The 12,162-nt window shown below is 38.8% G+C and overlaps 1 protein-coding gene and 2 long non-coding RNA genes across 3 annotated transcripts in view; 2 read left to right on the forward strand and 1 right to left on the reverse strand.

The window, feature by feature from the left end:
• Nucleotides 1–12,162, forward strand: part of LOC117546433 (protein unc-13 homolog A-like) — a 130,581-nt gene that overhangs the window by 50,320 nt on the left and 68,099 nt on the right. The gene's annotated exons all lie outside the window — the stretch shown is intronic.
• Nucleotides 860–2,465, forward strand: LOC117546427. The gene is made up of 5 exons (XR_004569008.1): nucleotides 860–1,019; nucleotides 1,480–1,513; nucleotides 1,615–1,679; nucleotides 2,081–2,152; nucleotides 2,262–2,465. It is a non-coding gene; the product is annotated as an uncharacterized LOC117546427 (long non-coding RNA).
• On the reverse strand, nucleotides 2,490–3,560 carry LOC117546428. The gene is made up of 3 exons (XR_004569009.1): nucleotides 3,510–3,560; nucleotides 2,864–2,969; nucleotides 2,490–2,508 (listed from the first exon to the last, which is right to left on the reverse strand). It is a non-coding gene; the product is annotated as an uncharacterized LOC117546428 (long non-coding RNA).

Consider the following 12,162-nt stretch of genomic DNA (forward strand, 5'->3'; position numbering starts at 1 on the left):
GCGCCGCTAGCATGGAACAGTCTACAAAAGGAATGGAAGCTAAGCAGTTTGATTCCATTTCATGTTTTTAAAGCTAGGATAGACGCTATACAATCAGAAAATATTGGTGTCTGTAAATGCTACTAGTATACAAACTGTAGTATCATATAATGTCCTTTGTTTTCTGTCATGTTTGTATTAATGTTTGGAACTAATTGAAGCAGGTCACCATTGTAAAAGAGGTCTATGATCTCAATGGGTTTTATCTGTATAAATAAAGGTTTTGAATTGAATTGAATTGAATTGAATTGACTCCATCTCTGGCATTAGCCCAGCACACCAACGGAGAGAGATTAACTTATGGCAACACAAAAGAAAACATGGGAGCGGTGGAGTGATGAGGAGGTGTCAGCGCTTCTGCCGATTTACTCAGAAGGCTTCAGTAGTCTCTTAAAAAAGAAATTTTTTAAACATAATATCCTGAGCTTGACCAAAATATTTGTCTAGATTTTTCTAGAAGCTGCTGGGAGTCTTCTTTTCGAAATTTCAACTTCAGTAGCACGTAGATACACCAAACCTTCCAGTTATATTCCTATCAATATTATGAAGGCTTTTACAGAAGGGTTTGTTACGGTGGCCGGCAGGTGCAAACGCGGAACAACGGCCAAAAACAAATACATTAGCAGGAAACAGCTGCAAATCCTGAAATGAAAAACAAACAAATCCTGAAAACAAATACAACCAACAAATGCTGCATTTACAGAAATGATGCAAACTAAATACAACACACAAACCCCGAAAACAAACGCGACAAAAAAACGCTGCAAATACCAAAACGACATGCAAAGTACAAAGCACATACAAATCCCAAAATACATACAAAAAAAAAACATTCCGGAAGTGTTCCAGGCCTCTAGGGGGCGCGCTACGTGGAACAGATTGATGTCTGACCAGACATAGAGGGAACGAACAAGAGTGCTGCAAATTGAAGCCGGAGGAAACGAAGTTGATCGAAGTGGAAAAAGACGATATATAAAAAGGTAAGTTTTGTTTTGATACAAAGAGCGTCATATTTACCCAGCTAGCGTTAGCTTGTTTGGTGAAAGAGCTTGCAAGTCAAGAGACAGCACTGTCTGTGCACCTAAATGTAACTCTTGACATCATATAGATATATTATAGGTGCAGAGAGGAGTTGGTTTATTGTGCTTCAATGTAAATCCTAATGTGAGAGTTAAAGGATGGTCAACAATATACTGTACCTTGGTCAGTTTGGATTTATCGTGGCATTTATTCTTAAAGTGAATTTATTTTATTTCAGTCAGTCATTTGTGTGTATGCAGGTGTGGGATATTCCAAATGTTCCAAAAGTGAGCACTCCACGAATGGACAACAGTTTGCAGGGTAAAATAAAACATTGTCAACATATTATTTTGTGCCACAAGAAGCAGAATGTTTTAACAGTACAGTAGTTTGAATATATTTGTTGTTTACCTTTATCAGACCTCTCAGGCACCCACAACCAGCGTCTGATCGGGTAAGAGTAATTACAAATGTAATTATACCATGTAGGTTTGAATTTGTGAACATGAAATCAATAAATACCTTTGTGTGCACTTGTTTCCTGGGTAAAAATAGGATGGAGCACCAACCCCATTCCAGGAAGAGGTCCAGTCTGCCCCGGGTCAGAACCACTTCTATAGGTAAACGATGTTGACAGTTGCATCGTGACACAGTTGTTTGCTGTGTATCTTTATTTTACATTTGTTTGTTTGTATAGCCTCCAATCACAGTGGGTAACATTGACAGGAAGCAGAACAATTATACTTTTATACATTTCCAAATGACACCCACAACATCTGACATCTTAGTGAAGACAATACAAAAAACACCCACAAATATTTTTCAAAGATCAGATATTTTTTGTTGCATCCATTTCAAATGTTTACAAGGATTGTGCAGGAGTATGACAAAAGTGCTGTTGTCAGTTTAGAACCCAATGTATTGAAAAAACAGGAAGAGGATCGACATCCTTTTATAAATATGACTGTCATGCATATATTATGTATTTGAAAGTAATTATTCAACTGTCTTCTCACTGCAGCAACTACACAACTGTGTATGCACTTATCATTATTGATAGCCAGTCTGAGCCAGAAGACACAATGGAGCAACGGTATTAATTGTTACTACTGTATTACCACTTAATTTTTCTATTCTATACTGTAAATCTTATTACTAGCTTCATCATTTAATATTACAATACATCACTTTGTCTTTCCCAGCACAGAATACCTGACTGCGGCACACATTGTTGCAGAACTCTCTGCAAAAATAACAAATACATCTTGCAGCAGGTTCAATATGAATAGAGCCAATGTGTGGGATGGAGCAATCCGCGGCTTCAAAGGTGCCTCATTCGACCCCTCTCATGAGATGTCAGTTAAGTTCACTGATGATGAGGGACACACTGAGGATGGAGGGGACACTGGTGGTCCTAAGCGTGAGTTCCCGACCCTCCTTATGGAATGCCTGAGAATTAAGAAAACATCACGTCAGCAACTGTTTGTGCCCCATGGCGGTGTGACTTTCCCAGCCACTCACTGTCTCAAAATCTGATTCTAAATGTATATTGTTCTCTATAAAGATAGAACTAATACACAATTATGAATGTATAATATAAGCTGTTTTGTGTATTTAATCATGCATTGGTCTACAATTTAATGATGGCTTCTACATATTTCACATAAACAGACAATGAAAAAACGTGTCCTTCATGCTGATAACTAGTGATACGCATCTGCCAATTAGTATTCTAAACAGAGTAGTGTGTTGAATCCTTATTTCTTGCATTTGAAACAGATACAATAAAAAAAAGTGAACTTACTGTTGTGTTCAACTTCTGCCAAAAACTGTACATGTTTGCCACAGGAGCCACAGAACACTTGAACTGTCCCCAGATGCTGGCCACAGAAAGGACACAACATGGCAGCCTGAAAAGACATACATTGATGTAGTAAATCCATTTAATCAAGTTAATCAAAAACACATAGTCTAAATAGTGGTTAGCTAAATAAATAGAAAGATACATCATGTTTACCGTTGAATCTGTGTTCTCTCTCTCCTTGAATGTCTCTATATTTGTTCTTGAGCATGTCTAATGCACACTACTCTCCTGTCATTACTTTGTCCCTCTTCACATGTTGTCACATCTCTCTCGCTCTCAATTCAATAGCTTTATTAGCATGACCATAGTTACAGGTAATTGCTAAAGCTCTGTATAGTTGCAACATCTATACACAAATATATACATATAAACAAACTGCTAAGAATTCAAATGTTCTTTTTCCGCGGTACTCACTATGGCCCGTGTTATTTGCCTGCACTTGATTTGTCATCTCTTTTAACAATGTTCTTCCCTCACTTTATCTTCTCTTCACGTGAAGCTCTCCTCTCCTCAGCTGGTGTAGTAGTTAGGCACGCTAACGCTAGCTATATAAATATGACGCTCTATGTATAAAAACAAAACTTACCTTCTTATATCTTTCTCCACTTAAATGAACTTTCTTTCCTCTAGATTTCCATCACTCTTGTTCGTCCTCTCTATGTCTGGTCAGACATCAATCTGTTCCACGTAGCGCGCCCCCTATAGGCCTAGAGCACTTCCGGAATGTTTTTTGTATGTGTTTTGGGATGTGTACGTGCTTTGGACTTTGCATATAATTTTGGTATTTGCAGCGTTTTTTTGTTGCGTTTGTTTTCGGGGTTTGTGTGTTGTATTTAGTTTGCAACATTTCTGTAAATACAGCGTTTTTCTGTTGTATTTGTTTTCAGGGTTTGTTTGTTTTTCATTTCATTATTTGCAGGTGTTTCCTGCTTATGTATGCGTTTTGGGCCGTTGTTCCGCGTTTGCACCTGCCGGCCACCGTAGTTTGTTCATATATCATTCATAGCCTGAATTATACAACATTGTATACCTAAAAACATGGCGAAAATTGATATTTTAGGGCTGTTGACAGTATTTTCTGATTTATGGAGTGATACAAAGAGATATCCAATATCCCTTCTGTAAAAGCCTTAGATACTAATTAGACCCTCCAGAAAAACGCGATTCTGCGATCGCAGAATTTACCGCATAATCAGCAAAATGGCGCAGATTTTTAAAAGGCCGCATATTTATCAAAAGGCCGCATAATCCCCGCATTTTTCCACACAAAGTTGAGAGGAAAAAAAAGTTAACTCGTCTTGACGTGAAGTGATGATGACGGGACGTCATCAGCTCGCGCATCACAGAAGGTAAACAACACCGTAGAGTGAACGTGTGGAGCTCACACGCGAGAGAAAACACCAAGATGAAAAAATCTAATCCATCTCATTTACCGACGAACATTTCTGCTAAAGACCGGGCAAAGCAGTACCCCGATGTCTTGCACGAAAGTGGGGGGAAACTATTCTGCACCCCGTGCAACTGTGTGTTGGAGCATAAGAGAACATCGACGGTGACGACCCACTTTGATTCATTCAAACATTCGAACATGCTTTCTTATGAAGGTAGATATGGTGCAAAATGTGAGTGTGTAAAACCTGATACGAGCACTTGCAGAAAAAAAATCTGAGCTTGTGTGCATACATTTACACTTGTATAAAATATCCACGTAACTGTGAACCAAAATTGAAGTCACAGAAGAAAAAAAAAGTTTTGTAGCTTGTAGAAAAAAAATGAACTTAGTGATGAAATGTTCACTTGCAGAAAAATACATATTTTTAAAATATATTTTCCATTACAACTGCAACTTTATTTATTAGAACCTCTCAAATCAGTCATTACAACTTGACGAATCTGCTCTGTGGCAGTATAAATCGACGAATCTGCGGTCTTGACTTTTGCTACACTTCTTGCGATAAATGTGTCGCACAAGTAATTTTCACCTGTAGATGTGGGGGGAGGGAGGGGGGTTGGAGCGAAGGTAAGAGCACTAACTAGCTACCATCACATGTACCTTAGCTTGACTTAAATGTATTAAACGTATAGTTCAGTGATGGCAAAATATAAATAACTAATGTCATGCAAACATATTAATATTTGCTTGATTCTAGAGTTGAATTTAGCACAATTGCATACAAACGTTAAGGGATTTTAAGATTCTGAAGTCTTCGTTCTAAATAGAAAATATCATGGATAATTTACAAAGGCTTTAAAAACACAGCAAGAGCCCAAGACAATTATAAAACTTGTCATTATTTCAGTACAGTTCAATTGGTTTTATTTTCATAAACGGTTATTAACCGTTAGTGCCAAAGCAGTAGGCTATAATATATGAATTACTGCTGTAGACTACAACCACTACTTGTTTAGCTAGCATAAACTCAACAAAGCTAGCGTTAGCTGGCTGACTGACGTTATTTTGCCGCTAAACTGCACGATATAAAACGGTGGTCTTCAAAGCGGATTTAATCCTCAATCATAATAATAATATTCAAAGTAATACTGGGCAAGTAATGGGCAAAATGTACCGTTGATTGATGCGCCATGTCAGTGGACTGGTAGCGACACGAACCGTGAGCCCCGCAGTCTCCAGTCACCCGAGCCTCGTCCTTCTGATAGTTCCTCTATGGAAGCAAACAAGAGACAGAAGTATTTGAATTTGATCAGACACCGAATTTATAGCATTGAAAATAATTACTTTGAAAATCATGAATCTGAATTTGTTTTGCTCCGAATTTATCTATGTGAAATAAAAATGTAAAAATTCAAGTAAAAAAAATTCGAATGTTCAAATTCAGATCCCAAAAATTCTAGTGAAAAAAATTCGACGTCAAATATTTTGGTGTTTCAAATTCGATGTCAAAAAATTCGGTGTGTAAAATTCGACGTCAAAAATTGCGATGCAGCCTCATCCGGGCTACTCAGACAGGATAAGCAATCGAGCCCTAATGCAATCAAACCGACTTCTGGCCTATCAGAGCCAAGCGGCAAACCCCGGGACAGTGCGGTGAAGCCCAATGCTGCAAACTATAGGCGATGGATGCAGATGGGAGCAATTCCCGTAGACCCTATGTTAAAATGTCCAACTTAACATAAGAAAATGAACATGTTTCTAGCCTGGATCTACAAAAACATATTCTGTATATAGTTAGATTCCCCCTTCATGACAACGGGACTGCTGCTCCTAGCTCCTCTGTCTCACGGTTAGCTCCGTGATGCTACAGCGGCTCAGCGCATGAGGAGAACACTACTTGAACTCGGCAGTGTTTGTTGTGTTGGTTCCTGGTGGACTATTCGTCCTGCAAATATAGGATTTATCTGCGGTTGAAACAGACCGTCCATGAATGCAGTTTCTTCGGTAAGTCAACCCTGCGTACTTTATGTTATGTTACTGGTGTTTTTATTAAGCTAACGTTAATGAATGTTTAGAGTTGGGTTAGCATTTGAGCAATCGTAGCTCCATCTGTGCTAACGATGCTATGCGTAGCATCCAAGAGTGTAAAACATTAAGTGGGATGCTACTGTATACCAAAAGGCTTCTGTGCGAGGTTGCTAAAATAAGGTCATCCTTGTACGTTAGATAGTTAGTTTGCTATTTAGGTTACTGTATGCATTGTTAAGGTTCATTTAAATTTGCTATGCTCTACTATAGCATAAAATAGACTAGCTAACTTCAACGTATTGTTGAAGAGAGGCTTAGTGTATATTAAATCAACCTCACAATGAAATGTGTGTATCTTTAAAATATGAACGTCACATTTCAAGATGGTCCAGAAATAACGCTCCCTTAGATATTGTAATATGATTTGTTGAACTGGAGTTATTTATTGCAGCTAACCGCCTATCCGACGAACGACCCAAACATTGTTGTTTTTAATATTATTACCAATGCCTCTTTTAATTGTATTATCATCACACTTGAGAAACAGCGGAACATGTAACTTAATTCCTGCATTTAAGGACGATGAATAGCGTAGTCAATGCTTTAGTGACAAGGAAATGATTTGTTTAAATATTATATATGACGTTATCTGTGACTTCAGTGGAAATTAAGCTTATCCATTTCATTGCATTTGTTAAATAGGTTTGTGTCTTACCCTTACGTGTGTGATGCATATGAATATGGCATTTGAAAACACATTAATTTGACTGACTCATGAAAACCTCATCCAAAGTAACAGTAAAATAAAAAGGACCTACACAATAATACTCAATCAAACTGATACAGTATAAGGACTGTGATATCCAGCAATTTCTTAAGTATAACAATAAGATTATGACCTGTTTTTAAAAGAAGATAAAAAGTAGTTTGCATGTAAAGAAGTCTGTAACCCACGCATGTAACTTTACATCTGTTTGTTCAAAGTGTCCTTAAGGTGATCCAGACAGGCTGGACCAGAGGAGGAGAGACAGATCTGGAGTCCTAGCAGCAGAGAACTTCAGCACGGATTCCAAGGTACACCTTTTTCATGCTTTACAAATAATGCATAAAGTAATGAATCTAATACACTGATATACATGCCATTAAACATGACTGAATACTAGATCACCTACACATCAGTGATGTTGAGTGGACTTTCTTAGCAAAAGGTTACATTTACATTTTACCAAGCAACATCACTTTTTTGTTCAACTTTCACATTTCAATGTATTTAAGGCAAATATTATTGAACATAGTGAGAGCTGCGACCCTTTGTCTTTCAGTGAGACAACCGGACGGAGCAAGCTTCTACAGTTGCACTAAGTTTTGATAACAGTTAAATATTATTTTAATAATACATTTATTTCAATGTTGATGAATTTAGAACGGTTTATTCATAATCTGATTATCTTTGTAGTACACTGTTGGATTTCAAAAACACATTCAAATAAAAAAATCATTATATTTATGAACAAACAAACACACCTCTTTCTTAAATAACACACTTGCTCTGCAATAATATGTTTTTTGATATTTCTGTTAGGAAAGGACATGCCTGAGAGACAGGACTGCTTCACCATGTTCTCTTTCTCTGAGGGTCCAGAAGAACATCCAAGAGGGAAAGGAAAAGCTGATGTTATGAGATATAAGAGCAGTACAGGACATTCACTAAGAGACACTTGTATTGTAACACAAAGACCTGCACACTGACTAGTTTTGTAGTCTAACAGGAACTTCATTTGTGTTGTTTTGTGTTTTACGTTGCACCTCAGAGACAGTGTGATTATTGTCAGGCCTATAAAGTTAGGCAAAAAAAAAAAGTCAGCTGATCAAATGCATTTGCCTCACTTTATGAGCTTCACATCACTTGTGCTTTGTACCGCGGAGTTTGCAACGTCATAAATAAATGGTGCCAATCTTCATTCAGATGTGAATGTGTAATCTAACATTTTCAGCAAGAATAACGGACAAAAGGAGTGCAAATACAATTTATTGAAATGTGAACTAAAAGTTATCAAGCATGAACCATCACCATTTTTTTTTAAAATAAAAACGAAATAATATACATAAGTTACACTAAATGTTAATCTGTTAATTGACAGGCTAGGCCTGTGCAGGTGGTAACAGCTATGCCCAGCATGGGCTAAGTTCTGTAGGTGCAGCTGGTGCAGGTCCTCCTCCATCAGGTCTGGTCCTCCTCCCTCAGGCCTGCAGGGTCTTTCCCTGCGAGGAGGGAAAGACCCTCAGCCCTCTCTGGCCAAAGCAACAGACAGGACGTTCATAAAGCTGAGGTTTCCCCCAAAGTCTCTAATCATCCATCCTGTGAATATGAGAGGGGAACAAATAGTGTAATAGATGCTTTGGACAATAAGAAATATAAAGTTAACTGTTGAGTTGCTCAGTTTTTTAGATTGACAGGGTTTAATAACACAAACAAAAGGAGAGAAATAAAGATTGGTCTTTCAATAAATTGTGTTGATTTTGTCTTTTGAATTGTTTGTCTGAAGTCAAGTAGCTAGAACTGTTACTTATAGTTTGAATGATACAGTCTGGTTATAATGTTTGGAGGAGGCATCACAGGTAAGAGCACCATTTGTTGTGTTCCATCCACAACAAATTGATGTGTGTATTTATTTATCTACTATTTCTTGAATTATTACTGTCAGTCCAAAACAAGAGATTTTGTTTTGGTAACATTTAAATTAAAAAAAAACATCTCTTTTTCACTACACTATCTTGAATACTTTAGTTTTTACGTCACTACATTTATCTAACAGCTTTAACATTGTAAAGGTGTCACTTCGGACTAATTATGACAGCATGTCCTACTCAGAGCCCTAGAGTCTCTAGGGCTATGGTCCTACTATTTTGAGAGTTTGAACAAACCAGACCTTCATCTATTAATGTAGAAAATAGTTGGCACATTACACCATTATGAAAGTAATAATTAGTTAGCTCATTGTTCAAAATGAGCTCCAACTACAACAGTTAAGTCAACTCGTGCATCGGTAATAACAATAAATCAAATGATATAATATAATAGTATAACTTGTGTCTACTTTAACAACACTTTCCTAATTATACTAGCATACTTTTACTAAAGTAACATTAACATGTTAAAATGCAGGGCTTTTGTAAGAGAGTATTTCGTATAGTGTAGCATGGTCTACTTGACTTATCTAACCGAAGTGATCGTTACGTTACTTTGCAAACCGTCACCCCCAACCAACCAACACACACACACGTTGTGATTCACTTCAATTCAGTGCTTGAATTGGAATGAAAAAGGTGCCAGTACTCTAAAATCAGCAACTTTTTCAAGTCAATTTTATATATACAGCCCACAAACAAGAATTTGGCTACTATAATGCTGGTGGGTTTGTCTCTTTACTACTGTATATTTTAGAAAGGTTCACTGTACTTAACATTTTTTATGATAGGCAGCGGATATGGCTAAAGCTCAGTAAGGTCAATATTAACTGAAAATATAGCAATCAAAGTCTAGATCTTCTGCTGAAGACACATGAAGCAGAGACCTTTCAGGTGAGAGCCCCTCTGGTGGTGTTCAACATTAATGACAAGGAAACAAAGCTCTGGTCAGAAGCATTTTTTATAAAAAGCTTTAACAAAATTAAGTATTTCTGTACATTTTGAATGCAATCTAACTTTCCAACTCAGAAAACGAAAAAGTGCCAAAAGTCTTCTCACATGGCTGAGCTGCTTTGCAATATACTTCACCACTGAAGAATACAAATATGTATAAAGTAAACTATGATGCAATCTAACTTTCCAACTCAGAAAAATGATAAAGAGCATGAACAAAGAACATGTAAAAACAAATGCAAAATTTGCACAATCTAAAATGAGAAACTGTAACTGCAAGTAACAAAGTCTGAGCCATGGTAAAGAGTTACATTGAACACCAAGCTGATCAGATAACTCCCTGGTTGGTCTGAAGTCCTTCTATCTCCAGGATCTGTACAAATCGGCACATTATGCCAAAAGTCTTCTCACTGGGTGAGCTGCTTTGCAATATACTTCACATTGTTAGAAAAGGCTCCAGAAGGCCTTGGGGACATCAGTATCAGGGGCTGGAGCTGGACAGGCTCTTTCATCAGCACTTCTCCTTCCCTTTGCCAGCCAGGACCTCACATACTGTTCCGGATTGAACTGTCCTAGTGATGGTCCATTACATTTAATGAAAACCAGGCTGGACAGTCGGCTGACAGAGAGAGCATTCCTTTTTGCAGTAAGGATATCGTTCATGCAGCTGAATGCCCGCTCACACTCACTAGTGGAGACAGTGATGGTTCGGACTGCTTTCAGTAGAGGCTCCATGGCAGCAGGTGTACGGGATGCCCTGGTTTCCTTGTATTCGCGAAAGCCCTGAACAGTCTCTCTTCTGTCCACTTTCAGCACTTCGCACAAACGTAGCACCTCTACGTCCCCATACTGTACGTCTAACTCCTCTTCAGGCCAACTTCCAGGATGGATAACTTTCATGTCCTGGATTAGCTGATTGTCCCGGGCCTCCCGGCCATGTAATGGGATTTCTCTTGTGCTGACATGAGAGGAGGTTGTGGAAGTCATTCTGTGTCTCAGATTCTCTACCATACTGCGGAAAAACTGACCTGCATGAATCTGTACAAGCCTGCCATTCTCACGCAGGGCAACACCCTTGAAGGACTTCTCAGCTAGAGCTGTATGAACTGTAGTCATGTGTGGGCCAGGCATGGTGACCATGGATTCAAAAACTCGTATTTCTCGAGTTAAGAGCCTATCTGCTGTAGGCAGTGTCATCTCTCTTTTTTGGAGTTGCTGAGAGAGGTCGCTGAGCTCTGTGAGCGCATCGTACATCAGTCCCAGATTGCTGACAAACGTTGCAGATGTGAGCACATCATCCAGGCCCTTGTACTTTGCTCTGTCTCTGGAATCCCTGCTCGTGTCGTTTGCAGCATTTGTGAAGTGATCATGAAGCACTCGGTAGTTTTCCCAGACTGCTCTGACGCTCCTTTCACTTGAAGCCACCCAGCGGATGGACAAAACACGCCCTATCACCAGGAGACGCTGTCCGACTGCTTGCGCACACTGCGCTAACTGCCTCTGATTTTTGGGGGAGGCATGGAACAAGGAATAGAGTTTGTCAAAAAAGATCTGGAAATGATTGAGCCCTGAGACCTCCTTGACCACATCCCCAACTGCCAGCTCTAGACGATGATTGGAGCAGTGCCACACAAACAGGCTTGGGAATTTACTACACAACTGGGTAGCAACGCCTGTTCTCTTCCCTAGCATGACTGAAGCCCCATCACATGCAAAAGAAACGAAACACTGACCTAAAAAGTCCTCGTTAAAATCTCTTCCAAGACACTCCATTAACGCCTTTGTGATGTCATCAGCCGTTGTTCCATCCAACTCGATCAGCTCCCAAAAAAACGTTTCGGGCTCAGCATCAGCTAATGCTGAGCGTAGACACACAACAAGCACCGTTTCACCACTAATAGTGGTAGATTCATCGACCAAAACACAGAGTTTTCTTTGGTTTTCTGTAATGTCTTTTGCCATTTTTTTCTTCAGCTCATGAGCTATGTGGTCGATGATTTCGCCACAGGTTTTATTGGAGTGCAAAACCCTGCCCACGTTCAGTCCATTCAGTTTCTGTACATTCAAATCAATTGGCATGTCTGTGAATGGCCGGCTATGTTTGCCAATTGTATATGCCGTTCGAAAAACTCTGATAGTGGTGTCTAATTCAGATTTATGCATAGACTGCACTTGA

The sequence above is a fragment of the Gymnodraco acuticeps genome, unplaced genomic scaffold (genome assembly GCF_902827175.1).
Source record: "Gymnodraco acuticeps unplaced genomic scaffold, fGymAcu1.1, whole genome shotgun sequence".
Taxonomy (NCBI): Eukaryota; Metazoa; Chordata; class Actinopteri; order Perciformes; family Bathydraconidae; genus Gymnodraco; species Gymnodraco acuticeps.